We start from the raw sequence: 25,939 nt of genomic DNA on the forward strand, positions 1-25,939 counted from the left end.
TGGGTTTTGCTGAACCAATTAATATTTTGGTGCATAATTTACCACTATAGCCTTTGTTTTATCATCATTAATGTTATATCCTGAAAAGACTTTAAACTGTCTCAAAATATTCCACAAAACAGAAATGTCCTTTTCTGGCTTTAGCATGTACAAATTAATATCATCCACAGATAAGCCCAACTTTTCTTGATTGCCATTTCAATTATATCCTTGAATTTCGAGTACCTTATCTTCTTTTCCAATGGCACTAAATATAAAGGAAATAACAAAGGGGAAAGACATACCGATGCCTGGTTCCTGCTTTCAAAGACAACTTATCAAAGAAGAACCTTCCTACCTTAATTCTTGCCTCTGATCCTATGAACAAAACTTCAAAATACCTAAACTCAAAATACTGAGACCAAAATCTTGAAAGCTCAAAATACTGAAAACACACAGGATAACAAAACTTATTATATGCCAGCACAAGTACATACTGAACAAATAAAACACAAACCATATTACTCTTCTCCAAGTATAACCAGGGGGCAAGCCCCCCTGCACCCCCGTGGGGGACTGTGCCTCCCACACCCCCTGCTACTTAAATATATCAACTCCAATATTGCACTTTAGTGTAGTGAAGTGCAATCTCGGAGTTGATATATTTAAGTAGCAGGGGGTGTGGGGGGTGCAGGGAGAGCTTGCCCCCCTGCCTATACTTGCAGAAGAGTAGTATGTTTCTGTATGTAGTTCTGCTGCAATATAGTCGTGTTGCTGTATTGTGCATTTTTTTCTATATTTTTCAGTATTTTGAGCTTTCAATATTTTGAGCTTTTGAGATTTTGGTCTCAGTATTTTGAGTTTAGATATTTTGAAAGTCAGTATTTTGAAGTGGACCCATATATATAATATATATACATATGGTCTACTATTAGATTTTTGAAGCAAACTCCGTCAACTGTACTGTTGTTGAACATGAAAGTTCAAAAATGGTATTATCGAACACCAAGAGCCAACCTAGGAACGGTTTTAGCATGGGCTGAGAGGTGTTCAATGTTATTGCCGAACTACAAACCTCTCCCCTATCTCAACCCATGTTAAAACCCGTTCCCAGGTTGGCTTTTGGTGTTCAATAATACCGTTTTCGAACTTCCGTATTCGACAACAGTACAGTCGACAAGAGATCACTTCAAAAATCTAATAGTAAACCATACATATCCTCCTAATTAATACTATAATTGTATCAAGGAATGGAAATGCTTTCATTGCCCTACACATAATATCCTAAATTACTATACCGATTACTTTCTCTGCATCAAGACCCACCAACAGCAGTGGTATTTTCTTACATACTTCTTTCCAGTGGCTCATCATTGTTTTATTAATGTTGTCAAATGTTTGCCTCCCCTCCACAAAACCATACTAATAATATCTATTGATTTTATCAACACCTTTGCTATTATCTTATCTAGTATAGACATAAACACTTTAAAATCATGGTTTAAAACTGAAAAGGGTTTATATGAAACTAGGTCTGAAAAGTCTTTACACTCTATGGGTAATACAGCAAACACAGCTTTCTTTCAAGATGCTTGTGCTTCCCCTCCTTTTAAAATACTATTAAACAAAACCTTCCAGATGTCTAGCCCTTCCTTCCCTCCTAACATTCAAACTTCCACAGAATACTATCCTTTACTGGAAACTTCCCTGCAGATTGACTACACATCACCATTTTTATTTTTTCTTTTCCTATCTTAACTATTAGCTGTTGAACCTGACAATGTCCTAATGAAGTCTGCCATAAAAATTTCCATTTATGCTTTTTCTTGGTTTCCACATTCCTCTCTGCTTTATACAAATTTTTATAAAATTTAGAAATATCTCTAATACTGTACCTCTGTATGATCTATGGTTATTATTCTTGTTATTGGTCTCTAAGTTTGCCAACAACCATTTATACTTTCTGTTGCCTAAGTCATTGTGCTAAAACTTTATGTGCTCTGGAGTTATTCACAAAACTAGCTGCTTAACAGCAAACTTTCTAACCATGCATATTATCCAGATACGCCCTTATTTTCCTTTTAGCACTATGCAGTTGCTCCTCTTCTTGTTCTGTGAGATTCACCTTATTCTGCAATAGTTTAACCTTTGTCAGCCCCTCTAAATAATTCATATTATGTCTTAACCATATCTCTTTTTCTTTTATTTCTATCATATTTTAAAGTCCATTTTCATTTTATCCCACTCAGTAACCATCCCCTCTGAAGAAATTTTAATCTCTTCTATTAACTCTCAAATAATTTCCACTACCCATTCCTTAAATTCATCTCTTTTTAATGTGTACAAAAGAAAACACCAGTGTCTCATTTTTAATTCATTGCCCCATATTTTTATCTTTAGTTTTTATCAGTGAATGATGGGTGAATGATGCTGAAGCTTTCAATTAAATGCACATTTTCCTGTGAAATATAAATTTTATCCACTCTAGCCCAGTTATTGTACCTTGTGGAATAATATGTAAATTCTGTACTGATTCCTACTACTGAGTTCACATCTTCCATACCAATGATTTTTACAAATTTAATCAGAAATCTACCTTCTTTTGACTTTCCTGGTAATCAAACATCAATAAATAAATAAAATAAATGCATATTTTCCCTTTTAGGCCTCCCTGTACATCCTCACTGTCAAATCAAGTTCCACTCCTCACCTATAAATAATATTCCCTGCTTAAAGCTGATTATTTCTTCCTTTTTGGTAGACTATAAAATACATGCCAGCATAATCCTCCTCCTTTGCCAACAGTCCTGTAGTACCACAAACCTATCATTATTGCCTTTTTTTCCACCTTTTGTCACTATTGGCACCCCTGTAGCAATTAGTATTACCACTTCTCTTTTCCTTTCTCCCTGACATTTTTTCTGAATATCCATCTTGAAATCACTTCTTTGTCAAATTCCCATGCTCATTTGTATCCAAATGCATTTCCTGCAACCTTATTACTATATTTCTTAACATAATTCAGTACTCTTTCCTTTCCTGTAAGGCCATTCGCATTCCAAGACAATATGGACAAAATAAGCATTATGACAGAAATATGATGACCCCTTCCCATTATACATTACAGTTCTTTGAATTTGCATTCCAGCTTTTGTCTTACATGTTTATAGTGTTTTTCCAGGCTGATTTTTTATACAGTTATTTCTTCTCATTTTAATTTGAACCTATGTCACATTTTCAAGAGACTTTTTCTTTTTATAAAAACTCTCAAAAAAAACCTAAATACATTTCACAACCCCCATCCCCTAGTAATTTAGCACAAACACACAAAACTAGGTGCATTTTAAACAAATATGTAACCCTCCAGACAGGGGCATGTGCCCCAAATTTATGACTGCACCCGCAGGCATTAAATAATCTAAAATTAAGGTTACCCATACTAAAGCATATGTTACAACCTATGTACTCATTTATTGCAGTTGATATCTGTTCTTTTCTTATCGCTATTCCCCTCCCAGGTGTGAAAAACAGCTTGCATGCTTTCAGATAATATGCACTTTTAACCTTAAGAAAAAGTGCACTGGCTACCTTTATATAAAATTAAACTGTGCACTGTTTTTTCAAAATGCATTAAAGTATTAACGCTGCTGAGGAGGTTGCTATTTCTGATTTGCCTCCCCCAATTTCAGACTTTTTTATTTTTCACTGCACTGCTTGCCACTGTACCTTTAAATCTTGCATTTCTGTCAGCAACAAGTGCTTAGAACTCTCAGCATTAATTGCTAGCATACTGTAGGCAGCTTATCAGCAATGATACAAAAAAAAAAATAAAAAATAAAAAGTAACTAATAATTTTGCAGGAATCTCTGTACATTTCATTTAAATGCAATGTATAGAGCTGTCAGGTCCAGCTACATTCAAATGCAGACTTCATGTCTGTCATTGAGAATATTTGCTAATGGAAAAAAAAAACAAGCTAATAATGCTGCAGATTCAAGAAACTCAGCATTATCCAAGCCTTTCATCATTGTATCTTAGCTTTCAAGCCTATTTGTTAAAAAAGTCGATAGCTCAAGCCAATGACATCAGTCTAGATATCCATCCTTATCAAAACAAGAAAAATTATCTTAACTCTACATATAATAAAATCAGTACACATTTACTCCCCCAATCTCAGCAATTCACAGTCACATTATATTAAATAAAAAGCTGCACTCCCTGGAAGCACTTCTCATCCTACAGAATGTAGACATATGTGCAGTCATGGAAACAGGGTTCACAACCATGGAAAATACCCCAGCTATCAAAGACTAGAATGCCTTTCATACATTTCAGTCCACCTGAGTTCAGGATAAAGGAAAGGGAGGAGGTGCCCTAGCATTCATAAAGGACAGGTACACTGCTAGACTGGTCCAACAGCATGACTTGCTTAAGTTGCTTCATGCCCAACTAACCATAGGTGCAGACCCCTATCATATCCTTAATAGCTACAGATCCCCTAACATGAATCTGAAAAACTACACCTCCTACCTAAACCTATTGAAATCTCTTAACATTCAGCCCAATACCACACTTATGGGTGACTTTAACTACCCCTTCATAAACTAGTAGACTTATACAACCCGTAATGTACTTGCTCAGAGGTTTCTGAACTTCATCAATGCAAATACCCTGGAACAACTAGTTAGCTCCCCAGCTAGAGGTATAAATATGTTAGACCAAGTATTCAGGCACATGTGAGGATGCTGCTTCCTCCCTTGCACTAACTCCTCCCTGGTAAAATCTGACCACAAAATGATCTTCTTTAGTATGAAAACTAAATCTAATCTAATCTAATCTAGAACCCTCATCAAACTCCAAACCTGTTAAGAACTTTGCTAAGGCTAATTACCTCAGACTAAGTGACAGCTTATTAAACTTCCAAGCCCCTCCAAACCTGAATAACACTGAGGCCTACTCTGAGCTGTACACAAAAGCACTGTACCACCACATTCATAGCTGCATAGAGAAGGCAGTACCTGTCCAAGTCCAACCTATTATTACTGGCAAAAATAAACCACCCTGATGAATGCCTAGCATAAATAAGCTATTTAATAGAAGGAAAAAATCCTCTCTAAAGCCAAGAAGGAACAGAAAAAACAGTGCAAAACAAAAAATGGTCAAATCTGCCAAAGCAAACTATAAGGCAAAGATAGCCTCCCATGTGAAAGATAACCATAAGGCTTTTTTTATTTATGTTTGTAACCTCCGTGGAAACATTCAGCAATATGCAGAGTTAATCATGAACAGCAACACTTACACCTTAGCCTAAAACTATATCAAACCTGCTGGCCGACAAGTTCAGTTCAAACTTCTCCCCCATCACCTCCTACCACAGCCAAAGAAATACACGTAACCATCCCGCTAATGGTCATTACAAAGAAAGAGGTCCTTACTGCACTCACTAAAGTCAAAAACACAGTCTCCATGGGTTGCGACAACATTCCAGGATGCTTCATAAATAGCTTAAAATAGAATATAGCAGGGCCACTAACAAACATCTGCAACCACAGCCTCCAGATGGGTTTTGTTACAGAAGAAAGGAGGACTGCAACAGTCATCCCTCTGCAAAAGGAGGGCCCATCAACTGGCCTAGAGAACTACAGGCCCATATGCTTGACGAGTCTTTTCTGCAAGACCATGAAGAGAATTTTCATGGACTTGATCAATAACGACATAGGAACTCTCCAAACATAGGACCAGACTAATTTGGCTTTGTCAAAGGGAAATCTTGCCTGCTCAGTCTGGTGTATTTCTTTGAGAAAGTCACCAGGGCCACGGATGAAGGTTAAATTATATACACTGCTTATCTACACCTGGCCAAAACGTTTGACACAATCCCCTTCTCGGGGCTGGATAACCAACTGTCTCACTGACAGGACACGTTGCCTGGATAGGTGAATCCACTTCCAATAAGAAACCTGTTAATAGCGATGTCCCACAGGGCTCAGTGTTGGGGCCCTCCTATTTGGTATATATTTCTATGAAGTGAAAGCCAATGTTGGCATTCTCTCACTCACCAAGTTCACTGATTACTGTAAGCTGGAAGCAATCACTGAATACTCAAATGATGTTGACATTCTACAAACAGGCCTAAAAATGACAACCAACTAGTGCCAAAACCATGGTCTGAGACTAAATGCTAAAAATGCGTAATCATACTCTTCGGTAAATCAGATATTCCTACAAATTATAATACTGATAGCATACCCCTAAAAGTACACCCAGTGGTGAGAGACCTAGGAACACAGATAGATAGTAAATTAAACTTTGACCACCAGGTAGCTATGGTAGTGAGGGATTCATTCTGTGTGTCTCAACTTATAAGTAAAGGCATGGCATCAAGATCAAAGGAAGTTATAGTAATGTTGTACTTGGCCCTCATCAAGCTCATAATCATGTACAATGCTCCTTGCTGCATGTACCTAAACAGGCACTTACACCAATGGGAAAGACTCCAGAGGCTTCTCGCTAAACAAATACAAAGCTTTGTCATATGCAGACTTACTAAAGGGCTTATCTCTTTTCTCCGTCTTATATTGTTGATTGAGAGGAGATTTAAGCCTGACCTAAAATACATTGTCTGATCCAGACCTGATGAAAATGTTACATATTTGCAAGAAAAATTATACAAGGGTTACATGTTCCGTGGACTGTAACCTTATTTCTTATGTGTGACTATAATAGAACTTTCTGGAGAGAGAGATTCATATCCCAAAGGCTAACTTGTCTATAGAATTAACTTCCCATCTTCGTAAAACAAAGTCCGTCCTTCACTCTCTTCAAAATACAATTGTATAAATGAATGGGAAACCATCAATTCACTCCCAGGGTACCGCCCATGTCCCTTATGGACAGAGACAGTCTGTAAAATGACTAAGGGCTCCACCACCCAAAGACCCACAACCCTGAAACTACCCTAGCCCATATTTGAGGGTACAATATTGCCATATCCTGGGTATTATTGGCTAGGCTTGTAAAGGTTCTTTTGCCATGAGCCTAGTAATCACCTATGAACCTATGAGCTTATGAATTTAAACTTGGTTTTGTCCAGCTTTCCTTATCTTGATACATTATAAAGCATATATATATATATATATATATATATATATATATATTCACTTTATAATCTCGAAATACTGAAATCTCGAATTTCAGTATCTCGAGACTATGAAGCCGAACATTCACAATATCGAAACCCCAAAAGCACGAAATTCAAAATCACAACTTTTAAATACAACCTCCACCATACAAACATACATACACCTTCCTCCTCACACTACAACAAACCAACAAAACACACAAAAACACAACAACACAAATACACACACCTACCCTACATATAAGCGCACCCCCACACTCCCTCTACTTATATATACTAACTCCGAGGTCGCACTAAAAAGACAATGACACTAAACCCACCACTACATACTCTATATTCCCCCTGCACAAACACACACTACATACATACAAACACCACCACTCTCAACACTTACACACTCACACTCTAACCTACCTACCCTAACCTACACCTAAAACTTCCCAACACACTGGCAGGCAAACCATATCCCACAGCACACCGCACCTTACAAACACAGCAAATCCCACGTACCACTCCACCACAACTGATACTTTGAATTCAATCAAGTGCAGTTTCGCTCAGCTGCACTTTCGGCACTTTCATCTCGAAATACTGAAATTCGAGATTTCAGAATTTCGAGATAGTAAAGTGCCTCTATATATATATATATATATATATATATATATATATATATATATATATATATATATAGTTCCCCTTCATATGATTGAATGTCTCTAAACTCAAAATTCATAAACTTGAATTTAGAGAAACTCAAACATATGAAACAGACAAAAAAAAAATTAACACCTTTCAAATGTTTTTGCATCACTTTTTGTTCCACAAGCTTTTTTATTTCCTCCTTCACCTGTTCTGGATCAAAAATGTATTTGATCCTCTAGATAAAAAAATCTGAAGACCACTGGATATAGCAGCTTCAATCTTACACCTGCCTCTGTACACTTGATTGCTGGGATAAACTTGCTTCTCTTGTCTAGTGTACAGTGAATAATGATTTCCTACAAGCATTCTGTGGTCTCCAGTTTTTAATACTTTTCCGTTCTGCCATAGTTGTGTCAGAATCAACTCTTTCTGCTGGTATGATTGCATCTTTAAATGATATAGATCTTAGCTGCTTTCTCATAGACAGGTTTGGGACATAAACACAACTGAGCCCTTCCAGTTAACAAATCCTGCTGTAGAACACCAGTCCATTGCTTATTTGTACTTTCATAAATTTAATACATTCTGTTCCATCTAGTTTCTCTGATCTCAGGTCTTACTGTGCTCACCCTTTCTTCTAACTTTACAGTTTTGAAACAGTTATTCTTGAGAAGCTTCAGGCTCAGACAGCCTTATCTCTATTTCAGCTTCTGATTTTTGTAGTTTTATCAGTTTATCCAAATAGTTAAAGTGTCTTTTATTCTTTTCCATCCTTTTGTTAGTTGTGTTGATATACCCCTTCAATGTATCATTTATTTAAGCACCTCTGAGTTCATTTGATTTATTTTTTCCTCTAAATTACTGAATGCCATCTACTGTATCAAAGCTGACACCTGAACTGCTTTTTTCTTCCAGCCAGAGTTTTCTCTTCACCTTTTCTGGGTAATTTTCTTTCAGGTTCTCCATTTTTTTCTTTGCTGGCATCCAGGCTATGTGAATTTTACCCAAACAACAGTTTCAAAGGCATTCCTTTTTCTAAGTTTTTGTCTGAAATTACGCTGTTGCTCATTGTGCAGCTATCTTGGAAGTCCCAACATAGCACTTTTTAGAGAAATCTGTACTAAAACACCAACCAACCTCCCAAAAATGAACTTGGAATTAGTACACTGAATATAGGTTCACCAACAGGCTACAGCTTGGAAGTGGATGACAAGATGATAATGACCGACTAGATATCATCTGTCTCCAGGAGACTAGGTGGAAGGGCAATGCAACAAAGTCACTTGGCTTGGGATCCAGAGGCTACTATTAACAGGGAAGACAGACTAGAAACAATGTGGTAACTGTAGTGAGGGAGAGTCTTCTGAGGGCAGTAATGGGATGTCATCTGAATTAATGACAGACTAAGGGCAATCAAACTGCAGTGCAGAGACAGAGCAGTATTCATAATTTCAGTTTACACCTCACAGCAGGGTTGTGATGGTGAGGAAAGGAGGGCATTCAGGAAGCATTTGCAGGACCGACTAGATTAAGGGGGACAAAATTAGTTGGTGTTGATAATGAGAGGCCTGAATGCTCATATCAGGACAGACAGACAGAACAAGATAGAAGGGCTGCCTGGGTCCAGATGCATAGAGCAACAGGAATAAAAAAGGAGAGCTCATTCTAGATTTTCATCTGAAAGACAACCTCCATGTAGTCTATAAAGCCTCAGCAAACCCTATTCTTTCAGAACTGTTGCACATTCGCAAGTACAATGGTGGCATAAATACATGTTCAAGGGATCTCAAGCTCTTCTGCAACATAAATAGAACATACTGGATGGTTAGGTATATTTTATGGAGAAGTCCGCTGACAGTTGATAAAATACCCTGGCCCCACATTGAAAATGAGAAAATGGGGTGGATGATGGTGATGATGATGATTTTTGTCTGACATTTGCACATATACCAACTGTATGTTTGCCAACTGATAAACACTTATGCATTCATATGTGTTTTATTAGGCTTTTGTTAGGCTTACCTATCACACAAAGTCTCGGAAATCTCTCGTTCAGTCATGTTAGCATGAAATAACTGATTACCACTGACCACTGTGCACTATTTTGGGGACTTTTTTCCCTTCTTAATGCTATACAGTTGTGGAGTTGGTATACATAAGTTGGACAAAGTAAAACCAACTCCAAGCGTACTCATGGTAACTACTCAAAAATGCTTAGTAACCAAAGCTCAAAAAAAAAATAAATAAATAAAATAAAATAAAAAAAATAACCAAATAATAGGATTCTAAATAAGTCTTAATGTGTTTTAGACAAAAGTGCTGAATCAGTTTTTGCATTATAGGTTCATAGGTTGATACTAGACTATTGGCCCTAGGGCCTATACAAGCCTAACCATAACAATTCCCTGGCTATTTCTTACCACACTATTTACTTCCCTGGACCCCTGTCTAACAGGGCGACTGATGTGATCCCCAGGGTGAATTTCCTTTCTCCCATCCAATCGTCAAGGTTCCGTTTGAAGAGGGCCAAAGAGGTGCTCTGCTTGACATGTAATAAACAGCCTCTGCAAGGCTCGAACCCAGGACCATGCACACCACACAAAAAGTGAGTTACCACTAAGGCATGCCACTTTTTTATGTTTTTTTGTTAAAACGGGTAGTTTCTTATTTCTTGGGTGTGACACTACTGTTTTATGTTTGGTTATTATTTTGTTATATACGTTTGAGGCAGTGGAAGGCTTGTCCCTATATGGAGGGGGGCAGAGGACACTTGTACCTGAAAAAAATGTTTTGGGCTGTCCAGTAATTGTCCATGTAACAAGCAGCTAGTGAGATTGCAAGAACAGACTCTTATGATGTGAGAGATTGTATTATACTCTCTTATAGGAACTGCTCTAGTTTTTTCTCCTAAAAATAAGATTCTTGTATTTTAACTTTTCCCAACCTCATTATAGCACTCTTATTTAACTTAACTTCAGAGACATTCCTTCTTTGTCCAAATCTTCAAACAATCTAAACATTTGATATCCTTTCTTGAACCTGCATGGAAATAATACAGTATCATAGTTTTACATCATCTGTATACTTTGTGTGATACTTTCAGGTATCTTTAGATCAGTTATTAACTAAAACTGGTCCCTGCAGTAAACCGTGAAGAACACCCTCATTGAATAATATCCATGATCCCACTGCATAATTTATTTTCATTCTTAATTTTCTGTCTGTTAACCATTACCTAAGACATCCTAGTATGCCTCTGCCAGTTGTTATGCCTTCATATTTTTTAATTAACAAATCAGATTTTATGGAATCAAACTCCTTGTCCATGTCCAAGATTCACTTGTAGACCTTTATCCACTGTATCTGATATTGTTTAACCGAAATAGAATTGCCACCATTGGAAGAGGCAAAACCTCACAAAAGCTAGACTTTTGCTTTGCCGCCTTGTACTGTTCATTTTAATAAGTAGTTGTGCATTGTATGTTACTGACTTTGAAAAATCAAAAATAATGTGATTAATGCAGTATGTCTATAAATATTTTAAGTATATTAAAAGTAATTTTATATTCTTACTGTTTGCATGGGACCCAGAAAATCATACTAATGAGCAAGGGCATAAAGAATTATATGTATCTTTGGAATACTGTTTCCACTCATGTGCACATTATATTTGCTTGAATCCATTTTTTCCATATTGGCAAAATCCTTTGTATTGTTACCAGAAAGCACATATATTTTTTTTGCTATAGAAACTAACAAGTACAATTGGAAGACAGACCATTTATGTTGGTGTTAAACAAAGACTGTTTTTTTAGTTGCGCAAATTCTATTTCCAGTCATTGTACAGATGATTGTGCTGATCATAGTAACTGTATTTTATGGTCAGATTTCACACTCCTCAGGTTGCCAGTTAAGCCAAATAAAAAGTCTTGTCTGGCAAATGAACTTAACTGCAACTGGTACATCCAAGTGAAATAGTATGCAGCTTTGGAAAATTGTATTTCTGAAAGATACAGAAACTCAGAATGACAAAAAATGACAAGCACTCCGTAAAACCTGATTTTCTAAAAGAGATCTGGATTTCCTAATTGTTGCGAAATTTATTGACATGTACATCTTCCCACTCCCAATCAGCTGCTGACAGGCGAACTCACCTTTCATATCATGCCACCTCCAGTCTTGGACTGAATCCAGTTCTAGGTGTCATAGTAAAGAATATGTTAATCATTTTTATAGCCCTGTAATTTCAGTTTAAAATGTAAAGATGTGTAACTCATTTGTGTCTTTTAATGTCCCTTACTCTTACATACTGGTACAATGTTCGTTTACTTCTATGCTAGTGGAAATGTTCTCTCCTGCAAACCTTTTGATGTAAAGCAGCAGAAAAAAATAAGGAGGAGGTGTTTACTCCTGGAGTTAGTTTTACCGGCAATTCACTATACCACCTGAGCCTGGAGATTTATATACAGTCAAATCATTAGGAATGTTTGTGTCACTGTATCTTGAAGAGTAACAATGTGGTATCTTGGCTACATTCATCATATTCACCTTGATTTTTTTTCTCCTTGTGAAAATGGATTTGTAAACAGCTTATTAAAATCTTCTAGCATAATATCCAGTATTCATGTTTTACTTTATATCTGGTTGCACAATTATGCATTTTATTATATAACTGAAAAACGCAAGAATTCATCCTTGATGTTATTTGTTGAAGTTGCCTCCTTCCCTTTCCTCTCCACTTCCATCCTTTTTTCCTTGTTTTTAAGGCTATACTTCTTACACATCATTTGGAAGAATCATTTTTTTATGTATTCTGTTCTTTTTTATTAGTTAAAGCCTTGTTTCCTTCTTCAGATATGCTCTTATTTGTTTGGTATTGTGTATCTTACATTTATTTAACTTATCTGTTTACCCTGATACGTATAATTGCAGTAGTTAGGTTACATTTAAACCTCACTTTTCCATTTTCCCCTTTCCTGTTCTGTTTACACAAGTCTTTTTTTCACTCCTCCAAATTAGAATTTCTTGAGTTGTATAAGTCAATCTTTGCTCCATTGTTAACACTTTTTACAGTCCAATCCAGATAAGTAACACTGTGGTCATATTCTACCACTAGACTTCATATTTTGTGATCATGTTCCCAAACTGTCTTTGGAGGAGGACAATGTTCAAAATGGACTTTACTGTTGTAGGTCTATGAATAATTTGTTTGAGGCCATTGCCATTGGCAAATGCTCCAGATGTTCTTTAGGTGCTTCATCATTCACATTTATTGCCCTGTTTGGCAAATTTAAACCCTGCTACCACAATTACATTTTGTACCTACATAAAAGTAAGCTATTCTACAGTTTACCAGAAAAATTCCTGTCTTCTTTTGGGATATTGTCTAATATCATCAGAGAAGAAACAATATTGTCCTTCCATAACCACAACCTGTATAAATTCATAAATAAATGTGTTTGTATTGCCTTTGTTATCCAGTCCAAGAAAGCAAACCTCTGCATCTTCATTACACTAGATGTGCCTCGGCTTGTTAAATTTATGGACTTGGTAATTACAGCAGTATTCTTTATGAGAATAACTGAGACAATAATAATGGTTGTCATGATTATGGTCAACAATTTAACTAATTATTCAGGGTCAAGTTTTTGTGGAATGGTAGTGTTTACTGGCAATTCATGCTTTGTCTTCTCAGGAAAGAGGCATCATTTCAGCCGGACCACAGAACAGACTACTGGTACCATTGTTGGCCCTTCTTCCAGCAACAAAAAGACATAATTAAGCAAACAGTTTTTGCTACCACAGCATGTTGCAGTTTACCTTAGTCACAGGTGGGTGACTTTGCTCTGGCCATTTGTTGTACCATAGACCACTCATTTTTTTTTTACCCTGGATCCATCTGGTGTAGCACTCACAGCCACTATGAACTGGGCATTAGCCACATCCTCTGTGGCTTTTGGGTGTCACCTCAGTGGACAAGGGAGAGCCACTCTTGTCAGTTGAGGGAAGGGAACAGGGAATGTTTCCCTGTTGTATCAGAATGCTGTCCCCATCCCTGGGGAAGCTGTTGCTGCCATTAATAACAAGGTTGGCCTCATTTTACCTATCAAAAGGAAACAAAAAACAAGCTTGTTTCATCTACTTCTCCTTAAATTTCTTTGGCTGGGAGTAGTCTAATGGGTTTGGCTCAGGGTTTAATTCAGGCTATTGAACATTCTTGTAAAGTAGTTTCTGGTAAAATAAAGGATTCCTCTTTTCCTGAAAAGATTCAAGATTCCAAATCTGAACAGGAAGATGTAGGGGCAGACAGTTTATTTCCTCAGATTTCTGATTCAGACTTGGATAATAGCTCAGTTTCTAGTTCTCTTTGTGAGGGTTTCCTCTTTCTCTGAGACTATTGCTGGAATGTGCCAGTGTTTCCAGTGGGAGAACACTGAGTTTTCTCAGTCCCTCAGAAAATACTATGAGGGGGCGTGGCCAGGATGCTGAAAGATTAGAAGAAGAATTCTTAAGCTCTGTTGTTCTTGACATATTTCTGACAGGACATTTTATTCTTATATTATTGTTTTTTGTTTTCTTTATAAAACATTGATAATTTAAATCATTCCCTTAATTAACACAAAAAGCTACTTAGGTTCATAGGTAGGTACTAGGCTATCTGCTCAAAGGCATTTATAAGCCAAGCCGGAATGAGTTTGCTTTCGCCGCCTCCTTAGATTAGTTCCCTGTACCTCTGTCCAGCACAGCCATTGAAGTGATCCCTGGGGTAAACTTTCTGTTTCCCATTCACTCGTCAAGGTTTCTCTTGAAGAGGGTTAGCGAGGAGCTCTGCCTAATGTAGATTGGAATCTTGTTCCAGAGCATGGGAAGTCTCTGGGACAGGAATCTATCCCTCCAGCACATCCTATTTATTGTTGTGGTGAGGTTTAGATCCCTGGAGCGTGTGGCTCGATGGGATATGGTTTTCCTTAGGTGGAGCATGTCCATCAATTCTGGGTTGAATATGGCTTTGTATGTCAGGCAGAGATCACCTTTGAGTAGGCGGTATGCAATTGAGTACAGCTGGAGTTTCTTCAGTCGAGCTGCATAGGGCATCTGCTTGAAGTCAGTGATCCTCTTGGTGAGGTACTTCTGTGGTCTTTCCAGTTGTTGTACTTGAAAGATTTTTCCTCATTCAAGAAAGATGAGTCACAATAAAACTAACTCTCATGACTCTGCATCAAAGGAACTTCAAATAGTTCTAACTAATTTACAGGGGCTATCTCTGAAGATGGATAAAATGGATAGTAAATTAGAAAACTTCATGGACAGATGTACCAAACAGATGGAATTACTTCAAGAGACACTCAGTCAACAAAAACTTCAAATTACTGGAATGGAAGAATCTTTAAATGATATGGAAAAAAAGACTATCTGAAGATGAACACAACTTAGAATTTTTATTAAAACAAAACACACTCCTGTTGGCCAAACTGGATGATCTGGAGAACAGATCACGAAGAAATAATATCAAGATCTTTGGACTTCCAGAGAAAATTAAAGGGAATAATATGTTAAACTTTTTGACATCCTGGCTGCCTAATATACTTGATTTGAGTGAAGCAATGTTTTATGGAATAGAGAGAGCACACAAATCTCTCACAGTGACTCCTTCTGATAAAAATTCCACACTGAGATTTGTAATTGTAAGATTTTTTTTCATCACTTGATAAAGAATTGATTCTCAAAACAGCATGGTCAAAATCTCCTATCAAATTAAATGGGAAAGTAATTAGTTTGATGACGACTACTCACATACAATTATGTCCAAAAGAAAAGGGTTTCTGCCTATTATTAAAGAACTAAAGAAAAAGCAGATCAAAGTCCACTTGCTCTTTCCAGCTAGACTAAAAGTATTTCTTCATGATGAAACAAGAACTTTTGAAGATATAGACTCTCCACTTTCTTTCTTAAAAGCTAAAAAAAACAGAGCAACCTGAAGAAATGAATTGGAGTAACAGTTCATTGAAAAGAGTGGCTGAGAGAAATGACTGGAAAACTCAGGAAAAGAAGAAGACGTTGAAAGAAAAATGACTGTTTAATAAACTAAGCTTTCATTATAAATCTACAAGCAGTATCCACATATTGTTTAATTAGCCTTTTCTCTATGTTCCTTCTTTTCATTTCGTTATATCTACATGACATATCAGTTCATCTGAAGAGAACTATAACCCAGGAACTTTGAGGTAACTTTATAAACCTTGTATTATTTAATTACTTCACCTTTTATAGTTTTCCTAATATATTACAGTCTTAAATGACACTTTGCAAAAGCTTTTAAGTGTTGATTGCTAGGATAGTCTGTCACTAGATATAGAATTTAACATAGGTATTTTTTTATTATTTTTATTTTATTGCTGGTTCTGTTTTGATCATCTCAACCATAATCATTAAAAGTTAATACAGAGTTTCTAACTCTGGTAAAGATCTTATTTTTTAATACAATTATCTCACAGAATTTAGTAGTACTAATTGTTTTGACTTCACTCTATGAAGTGAAAACTTGTGCAGTGCTTTTGCCTCTTGTTTTATTATGAAGCATATTTAAAAAGAAAAAAAAGAGCATAGAACTGAATATTTTGGTGTCTGTAGTTTAGTTAGAGTGTATTGTGGTTTGTCAGACATTATTATGGTAATTACAGCAACTTAAGTTTGTGTTTCCTGTGTCACGAATACTCAGGCTGGTGTTGGACAGTGGAGGAATTGTTTGTTTGAGAGGTGCAGCTGTTCGGGTTCTTCAGAGGATCTTGGCAGACAAGGTGAGTTCTTATTCTAGGTTTATTTGTTTCTCTGTGTTTGTATGATTGATGCTTGTGTTGGTTTTGTTGTATGAATTGGGGAGAGGTTTGAACGTGGGTGGTTATTGTGAATTTGCTTGTTCTGTCTCTGAACAATAGTCTGTGAATTGATGACATGATGGACTCCATGGATGGTTTGGGCTTCTTAACTTGTAGGGAACTTGTATTTTTGTCGAGTGTGGTTCCAACCTAGGTTAAAATGTGTTTGCTCTGCGGTTGGGATTAGCTTTGGTGGGAGAGAGGTCGAGTGGCTTTTTGTGCTTTGTGCAGACTTTTTTTATGTGGAGCTGGGGTGGGATGGCAGCTTTGTAGTCTGATTAGTTTGAGGTGCATCTGGAGAATGGGAGATTGATGTGAATTGTGACTCACTTGCTTTGTTGGTTTGGTGTTTTTTTTTAAATAACGGCGTGAGCTAATTTCAAATAGATTTTTCTGTCAGGACGAGTTGTTTTAATTATCTTCTTTCTTTTTCCCACCATCAGTGGGAAGTCCTGATAATCCTTTAGTTATGCAAATATTTCCCTGGTTACGACCAATAAGGGGCATAACCAAGGGATAAGAAACATTACAGTCTGCTTTTTTAAACATAGATTGAAGCTCTATGAATCAAACTGGCAAATAGATAACAGCTGACTTTTCATAATGCAGAATGGCATCTATTCACAAATATTTATTATAGGACTTATGAGACACTAACGCTTTTGGTCCCCAGTTTTTCCTAATAAAACCTATTGTTTAAAGTGTTATTGCATAACATAAGTTGTCTAATTTCAAATATAAAACAATGAATCTACACTACTTGATCTTGAAAAAGCATGCATTTACAAATATGTACTTTCAGTTTAATTCAGTGCAGTTATCTTCAGTTATATTTCCTGGTACACTTGAAATCTTGTTTGAAAGCTTATCTTCATGCCAACATTGCCCCCTCAACAGTTAACCACATTGGAAAAGAGGTTTTTAAAGAATGCACAGTGTGGATGTTTTTCTTTGTGTTTTTTTTTTTTTGAATGCACTGGTATTGGGTCTAAAAGTGGTGGTTTTGACTAATTAGATGTTGAGTTAAATGTTAGGAAAAGTGTGACCATCGAAAGCATTTATATTTAATGAGCTAGAAAGTAACATAGTAATACTATTTAACTCTGTCATAGTAAGAGCTTGCTGAGACATGACAGGATATAAATAAATAAATGTTTATCAGATAAATGTGTACCGATAATCACTTAAATTCGATATATGAAGTACTATGTTGTGCATATTTAAAACTTCAGAGGTCTGACCCATGTATTTATATGTCAGGTCTAACTGGGATAAAATGTCTTTTATTATAATTACAGCTGTACTTTGACTACCAACCTTAGAAACACAATCAACCATGGTGAATGTGACATATTTTTGGTGATATTTCCAAATGCTGTAGCAGATTCACATTAAAACTGTTGATTTCCTTTATATTTGACATTTGTAGTTGGAGCACAAGCTTGTAACACTGCAATGCTGAATGGCTTGTTTTGGAGTTTTATTATATTATTTTTAGGGTTGTTACTGAGCACTGTTTTGGACAATTCTTTATTAATTAAGAAGGCTACTACATTTCTATAGGATTATTGCCCACAGTAGAATATTTGATGATTATCAGATGTGAAATAAACAATGTACATCCACAACAAACACTCCTGTTTATTGTTACGTCATTTCAGTCTCATGAAGTTTCATATTCCTGTGCCATATGATTTTTGGCAGCCTCCAACACTCTTTTTATCTGTCTGTGATTTAGTAGGCCTTCAGCACTGACTCATACAGTGCTTTCTTTTTTGATCCCACCCCCAACCCCAACCTCCATTGGAGATAACCTTACTACTTAAACTCTATCAGCTCATTCATTCTGCTATAGTGGATGTGAGGTAGTTTAAGGGTAGATAAAGGCCCTAAAACTATTTGGTTCTGCTGCAAAGTCCTTCTGGACCAAGCTTCATCCCAACAAAGAGAACAGAGAGGTAGGGAATAGGTCAGCTTCAAGTCATATTGAGTGGGCTTTCTTGTTTCCCCTAGGCTACAAATCACTGACTCACCTGGCTATAGGTGTTCAGAAAATGTTTCAATTCAAATAATTATTACTTTCTTGTATCTTACAAGCCTTGCCTATATGGAATTGTTTTAAGGGTTTCCACTCACTTAAATTAAATAAAATTTAAAATGAATCTTCTTTATTCTGAAATTAGCAAAATATGTGACTTGTTCTAGTGTTTATCCTTGATTATGAAGACTACAGTTCTTAAGAAATTAATGCCTAGGAATATACCTCCTGGATTCACTATTTATACTGAGCAACAATGTGAGAAATGTAAGACCAAGATGTGTTCTAATTAAAATGTAGTACAAATGAACGTGACATCAAGGCTGATGGATACTAGCCTTCTTTTGAAAATATATTATATGCTGTCTTACTCAAAGCAAATCTTAATTTGCTGTAAAGTTCATTATTCAGATCACTACACTGCATTATATTTAATATTGTGTTCTAACTCAGACACTAAAGTTTATCTGGAAGAAATTCATGAGTGTAAAATGTTTAATAGCTCACTTATAACTTCAAATACAATGCTGCTGCTATTTTCTGGTACAGGTGAAAAGTGATATTGTTATAGAAGAAATTGTATGATTCTACAGTTCGGAACAAAGCAGTATTTTATTTACTGCTTCAATGCATAGTTTTATGATATGGATGTTATAAAGATAATCCCATTAGATCTTGTTAGTATCCATCCATGGAGGTTGCAACAATGTGTATGTAGTTATTTCTATTGTATAAAGTGAAATGCTGTCTCAGATAATAATATATAAAAATAATGGTTCTACAACTTCCTTAACAGTTTAGTCAAGGACATAACTGAAAGCAAAATGCACAGTAACATCAAAAGTGAGACAATCTATGGTTTAGTAAATAGCTTTTTTTGTTTGTTTGTTTTCATAAGATTTTTTCTCAAGGTACATATTAACCTTTGAGCATGCATTTGAAATGAAATACAAAATATGAATTTGGGAAATCTAAATTAATTAAATGAATATGTAACCTTACTTTAGTTACTTAATAGAAGCAAAGTAGGGTATGCAAATACATAAATATTTGACAAAATATAAACTGTCTAATGATATGAAATACATTATTAATGTAGACAAACAGAAATGTAGTTGATATTTACAGTGATGAAATAGGTTTTACACAGATAAATAGTACAACAAATAATTAAAAGTACCAACATTTTTGTGAGAAATGATTCATTTATTGAACCTAAATTGTCCTAAAGTCAATATAACAGCAAGAAAATGTCTTCAAGTTACCTAAAAAACTATATAATTGAACACTTATGTTGTTTTGATTTTATATTTGATATTTGAAAGTTAATACGTTTTACTTGTTTTACTTGATTTACTAGTTTTAGACATTTTGAAGCCTTTCAGAGTTAGATTATTTATATAACTTATATATTGCTGTATTTTATTATTAAATATAATTTTCAGGGATTACAATATAGGATTAATAATCAGTTTCATATAGAAATTTGCTGTAGATTTATCTAATAGCTTTCTTATATAACCTTGTAAAAATTCAAAAGGGAAAAATTTACAAGAGAGTTAACTAATCATAATCAAAATATTTTTAGACTTTACTCTTTGTAATATTTTATACAAAATGTAGATATTGAATGGTAGGGTTGAACCTATCCTGTTTCTTAGACAGATAGCACAACTTAGATGGATTTACTATCTAAGTTTGGAGTTATTTACTCTATGAGGGATTAGATGGTTAGAATGTTATTATGCTATATAGTTCAAGTGTTTTTCTATTGGTGTCTGTAAATAAATCTCTTTTTCTATCATTAGATCTAAAAAACTCACATTTTTATTAATAACTTACATGAGTCTCTTTAGTGGTCTTTGTAGGATTATTTTTCACACATTTCAGAAAAACTTACATAAATCAACAGTTGGACTTTAATAGATGAAACGTTTAAAGTGTTTATCAGTTAATATAAATGGACTGAATAATGGCTGTAAAAGAGCTAATTTCTATAAATATCTAAACCTATTCTCACCTCAAGTTGTATTTCTTCAAGAAACACACCTTTTAACAAAGGATATAGATAGGTTTAATAATAAACACTTTACAGTGTTAGCTAGCTCTCAATTTAACCAAAAAAGAAGAGGGGTAGCAATTCTGTGGAAAAATTCATTATCTATATAATGATGAGAAAGGTATGTTTTGTTTAGTTAATATTTAAATGAATATGAATATATATTCCTTTAGTGAATACATATTGGATCCCTGCTTTGGGTGTAAAAACAGCTAAAATCCAATTGGAGCAGATACTTTAATATTCCAAAGGTTATTTAATTATAGCTGGGGACTTTAATTGTATACCACAAGGAGGGGATACTAATACAAGGGGTAAATGTAAAATCATTGCTATTGCTAAAACATTAATAAACTTTATCAATATACTTAATATTAAAGACAAATAATTTTTAGTTAAAGATTCTCTTCACCATACTTATTTCTCAAATAGGCATGGTACACTATCACTAATTGAAAGAGTTTTTATTTCAGATGATTTAGTTACTTGTATAGATAAAGTTAAAATAACTTCACGGCCAATTTCAAATCATAGTGCCATACATTTGACCTTTTTCTGTCATAAAATAATTTTGCTCACTTTAAAAGAATTCTAGCATACATCACAAGAATGAAAGATTTTAAAGAGATTTTGATAAAGGGATACAAATATACTTAGAATTCAGTAACAAAAAGGGTATATCAGAAGCTTATATCTGGGATGCTGTCAAATCCTATCTTTATGGGAGAATTATAAACTGGTATTCCCTAAAAAGAAGACAACGGGATAAAGACTTCAAAGAACTGCAACAGAAAATTGATAAATGAAAACTAGAGCATCAAAAAAATAAAATTTCATAGGTTCATAGTTTGGTACTAGGCTATCGGCCGTAGGGCCTATACAAGCCTAGCCATAAGAATTCCCTGGCTATTTCTTCCCACAATATTTACTTCCTTGGACTAGCAGGGTGAGTGATGTGATCCCCAGGGTGAATTTTCCATCTCCCATCCAATCATCAAGGTTCCTTTTGAAGAGGCCCAAAGAGGCACTCTGCTTGACATGTATGGGCAGTCTATTCCAAAGTATGGGGAGTCTCTGGGTCAGGAACCTATCCCTCCAGCATGTTTTTTTCATTGTGATGACAAGTTTTAGATCCCTGGAGTGTGTGGCTCTGAGGGATTGGGATTTCTTTAAGTGCAGCATGTCCAACAGCTCTGGGTTTGACATGGCCTTGTATGTTAAGCAGAGATCGCCTCTGAGTAGACAATATGCAACAAAGTATAGCTGGAGTTTTTTTTTAGACGGTCAGCATAGAGCATCTGCTTTAGGCCTGTGATTCTTTTAGTGAGATATTTCTACAGCCATTTCAGTTATTGCAGATGTCTTGAGGTGCATACCAAATGGGGCATTGTATTCTATAATGGGTCTAATGAAGGATGAGTACAGTGGGACAATGACCTCCTTTTTCTGGATGAAAAGCCCTTAGTGATGAGGTGTGCTATATAGAAGGATTTCCTGACTGTTGTGGCGATGTGGTTATTGAAGGTGAGACCACTGTCCACCTGTGTCCCTAAGTCTCTTATCACACTTTCTGTGTTAAGTGTACATGTGGTAATTCACTGGTACATGTTTTTTCCCAAAGGGGATAACTATACATTTCTTGGCATTGAGCTTGAGCCCATGGCTCTGGCACCAAGCATCTGTTTCTGTAAAGCCCTTTTGTAGAATAGCCACATAATTTGGAGATTCAGTAAGGGCTCCCAGTTTGCAGACATCCGCGAACTTTGTTAGCCAGAGTCCCTTAGTGTTGGCCTGTACTTCAGAGAAGTAGATGCCAAACAAGAGCAGTCCCAGGACTGAACCCTGAGGCACTCCACTTGTCACTTGTCTGGAGCTGGATTTGGAGTCGACTAATTTTACAATGTGGGTTCTGTCAGTAAGCAGGTTGGCAACCCATCAAGTGATGTAGGGATTGATGCCCAGCTTAGTAAGTTTATCTATGATTCCAAAGTGGGGGATGGTGTTGAAGGCTTGGCAAGGTCCAGATATGTTGTGTGGACTGCCTTACCCTCGTCGACAGCTCTGGAGACTGATTCAAATAAGTCAATCAGGTTCAGAAGACAAGATTGGCCCTTCACAAACCCAAACTCGGTGGGGTCCAGTGTTAAATTCCATGATAATACGTTCCATGGCCTTGCAGATCAGGCTTATCAGACTGATGGGGCAGTAGTTCCCAGGATCCAAGGTGGATCCACCATTGTGGAGTGGAATAACTGTAGCTGTGTGCCACTCAGTGGGCACAAAGCCTGAGGTGAGGCTATGATTAAACATGACACTTAGGTGAGATGCCAGTTCATTTTGTAGTTCATGTAGTACACACCCTGGGATGTCATCTGGTCCCATGGATGCTATATTCTTAGCTTTGGAGAGTGCATTTTTTACCTGTCTGGCCATTATTACTGGACTTTGGCAATCTTTTGGTATTGAGATGGGCCCGTTAGTGGGTAAGAGGGGGTGAAGTTGGCACTGAATTGATCTGCCAGGATATTGGCAACATCCTTGGGATCAGTATATTTAATGCCATTCTGTTGTAGCTCAGAGCAGATCTGAGCATTGCCATTCAGATTCTTGACATAGCTATAGAAGGGTCTATATTAGACGACTGAATGTTTAGGTGATTGAACACCTAAACATCAATCTTCTAATATCGAAAGCAAAAAATGGCGAACAGCTGATTTAATGCAGGGAAAGATTTCCCTTGGCCGTTCACCGGAGTTTGCTATTTACCTACTGTTAAGCGATCTTGGAGTTGGTATATTTAGTTAGGGGGTGTGGGAGGCAAAGCCCCCCACTTAATTTAGATGTAAAGTAATTTTTTTTTGTGTTGTGGCCATGGGACGTGTCTCCCTGGGACACTCGATGTTGTGTGGTTCGATATTTGAAGATCAATGTTTAGGTGTTTGATCACATAAAGAGTCGGTCTTCTAATATAGACCCTCTATAGAATGTCTTGTGGTTGTCTTTGGAATCTTTGGCAATTTTATTTTCATAACTAGCTTTGGAGGATTTTATGAGGGATCTCAGCTTTTTACTGAGGCTGGTAAGGGAGATTTTTTGCATCCTGGGATTTTCCTCTTTTCTGCAACAGTTTCTTCCTTTTGTTGTAAAGTTTGTTTATGGCAGGAGACCACCAGATTGGCTTCCTTTTTTTGGAGGAGAGTGTCTTGGTTCTAATTGGGATGGCACGATTCATGCACAAATGGATGTGCTCGTATAGTGCCTTAGTATAGGATTCAGCAGTCAAACTTTTAGTTCCCGTCTGCATGGGTGTCATGAAGTTTGTCACTTTTGACTTGAGTGGCATGAAGTTGGCTTTGGAGAAGTTTTTTTTATGGAGGTTTCCTTGCTGGGGGGTGGGGGAGGGATGTGGATGTCAGGGGTAATTAGCTTATGGTCAGACCTGACCAACAAGGGGGTATCCATAGGTGTGGAGCATCAATTTCCCATGTTGGTAATGACCAGGTCTGGAATATTAGAGCCCCTGGTGGGACTATGGATTAGTTGATCCAGGGCATTGGAATTTATGAATTCCATGAACCGTTGGGCAACGGTGTTGGTACACGAGTAGTTTTCCCAGTTAATAGCAGGGTAGTTGAAATCACCCAGTATTAGGGTGTTTGGTTGGTTCATTGAATAAATAAATAAATGTATTACAAAATAAATATCTAGGAAATTTTAAATCATAAAATCAAAATAAACATGGAAAAGATTAAATTAAGTAATTATTCAATAAATCCAAAAACCTTATGTAAAATTGCTTCTAGAACTAAAATGATAAAATAAAATCATATTAATGAAATATATACTGAGAACAAAAATAAAAAGTTATGGCAGTAGAAGATATACTTGATGAGTTTAGAACACATTATATAAAAATTAACCAAATTAATCCAACAATGGACTCACAAGAAGCAATAAAAAGATTTATTAGTAAATACACTAAAAGCAGACTGACAGAGCAGCGTCTGGAAACAATTAATAAACCCATATCTATGATTGAACTTACTAATCAAATTCATAAATTAAAATCTAATAAAGTCCCAGGCAATGACTGGATAATATCAGAACTATATAAATTGATGCCTAAAAATGCAGTAAATATTTTATTACATACCTTTCAATCAGGTTAAGATTTACTGATGATTCCCCTTTGTGGAAGTATACACTAGTTTCCTCAATTCTTAAATCTAATAAAGACCCAACAGAATGTATATGCTATAGATCTAGATCATTGTTAAATGATTATAAATTATTAATGTCCATCACAGCAAATAGACTTCAACAGTTCCTTCCATATTTAATTGATAAAGATCAAACTGGTTTTGTTAAAAATAGAAATACTTTTGATAATATTAAAAGAATCTTAACCATAATTGATTATACTAACAGTATAAAAGACCACTTGACATTGGTAAGCTTAGACATTAACAGTGCATTTGATACTGTCATTTAGGACTACCTATCATTAGTGTTGCAGGAATGTAATTTTCCAATAGCTTTCCAACACCTTTTAAATAACCTGTATGAGAAATCTTTGGCTTACATAAAAACAGGTTCTTATATCTCACAATCAATACCAATTACTAGGGGTAAGAAACAAGGCTGTCCTCTCGCCCCATTACTATTCACCTTAGTTATGGAACCCTTTGCAAATTACAAAGTAAATCCAGAAATTAAAGGAGTATAACTGGGGCATAACCTAAACTCAGAAATACTTTTATTTGCAGGTAATATTCTATTAACGTTAACAGATAACAACAACACCCTTAATTCCCTTTTTAAGGCTGTTAAAACATTCCAGTCTAAATCAGGTCTTACAATTAATGAAGATAAAACAAAAATCTTATATATCAATTCTAATCCTATTAAAATACCACAACAATATTCTAAATATTTAGTTGTTGATGACAAAATAAAATGCTTAGGAATAATTTGAACTAAAAACATTAAAGACATAATTATTATAAATTACAGTAAAACTTTAAAAAAACATTAAAAAACATTAATAATTGGAATATATTTTTGCATTAGAAGAAAGATTTTCAATCATTAAAATGGTAATATTACTTAAAATAGTATACATAATTCAGTCTGTAGCACTGCCATTCCTAAGCAGCATATTAGAGATTTTAATACCCTAATAATTAATACTTAAATTTCTTTGG

General features: G+C 35.8%; 1 protein-coding gene across 3 annotated transcripts in view; it reads left to right on the forward strand.

Moving 5' to 3' along the window:
- Positions 1–25,939, forward strand: part of AGT (angiotensinogen) — a 163,475-nt gene that overhangs the window by 22,092 nt on the left and 115,444 nt on the right. Inside the window, exon 3 of one of the 3 annotated variants that reach the window (XM_044076068.1) lies at positions 16,482–16,560. The exons of the other annotated variants lie outside the window; for them this stretch is intronic. The gene's annotated coding sequence lies outside the window, so the exon portion shown is untranslated. The remainder of the gene's footprint in view (positions 1–16,481; positions 16,561–25,939) is intronic. 3 annotated transcript variants of the gene reach the window in all.

The sequence above is a fragment of the Protopterus annectens genome, chromosome 1.part1, assembly GCF_019279795.1.
Source record: "Protopterus annectens isolate FY-2018-M chromosome 1.part1, PAN1.0, whole genome shotgun sequence".
NCBI lineage: Eukaryota > Metazoa > Chordata > Ceratodontiformes > Protopteridae > Protopterus > Protopterus annectens.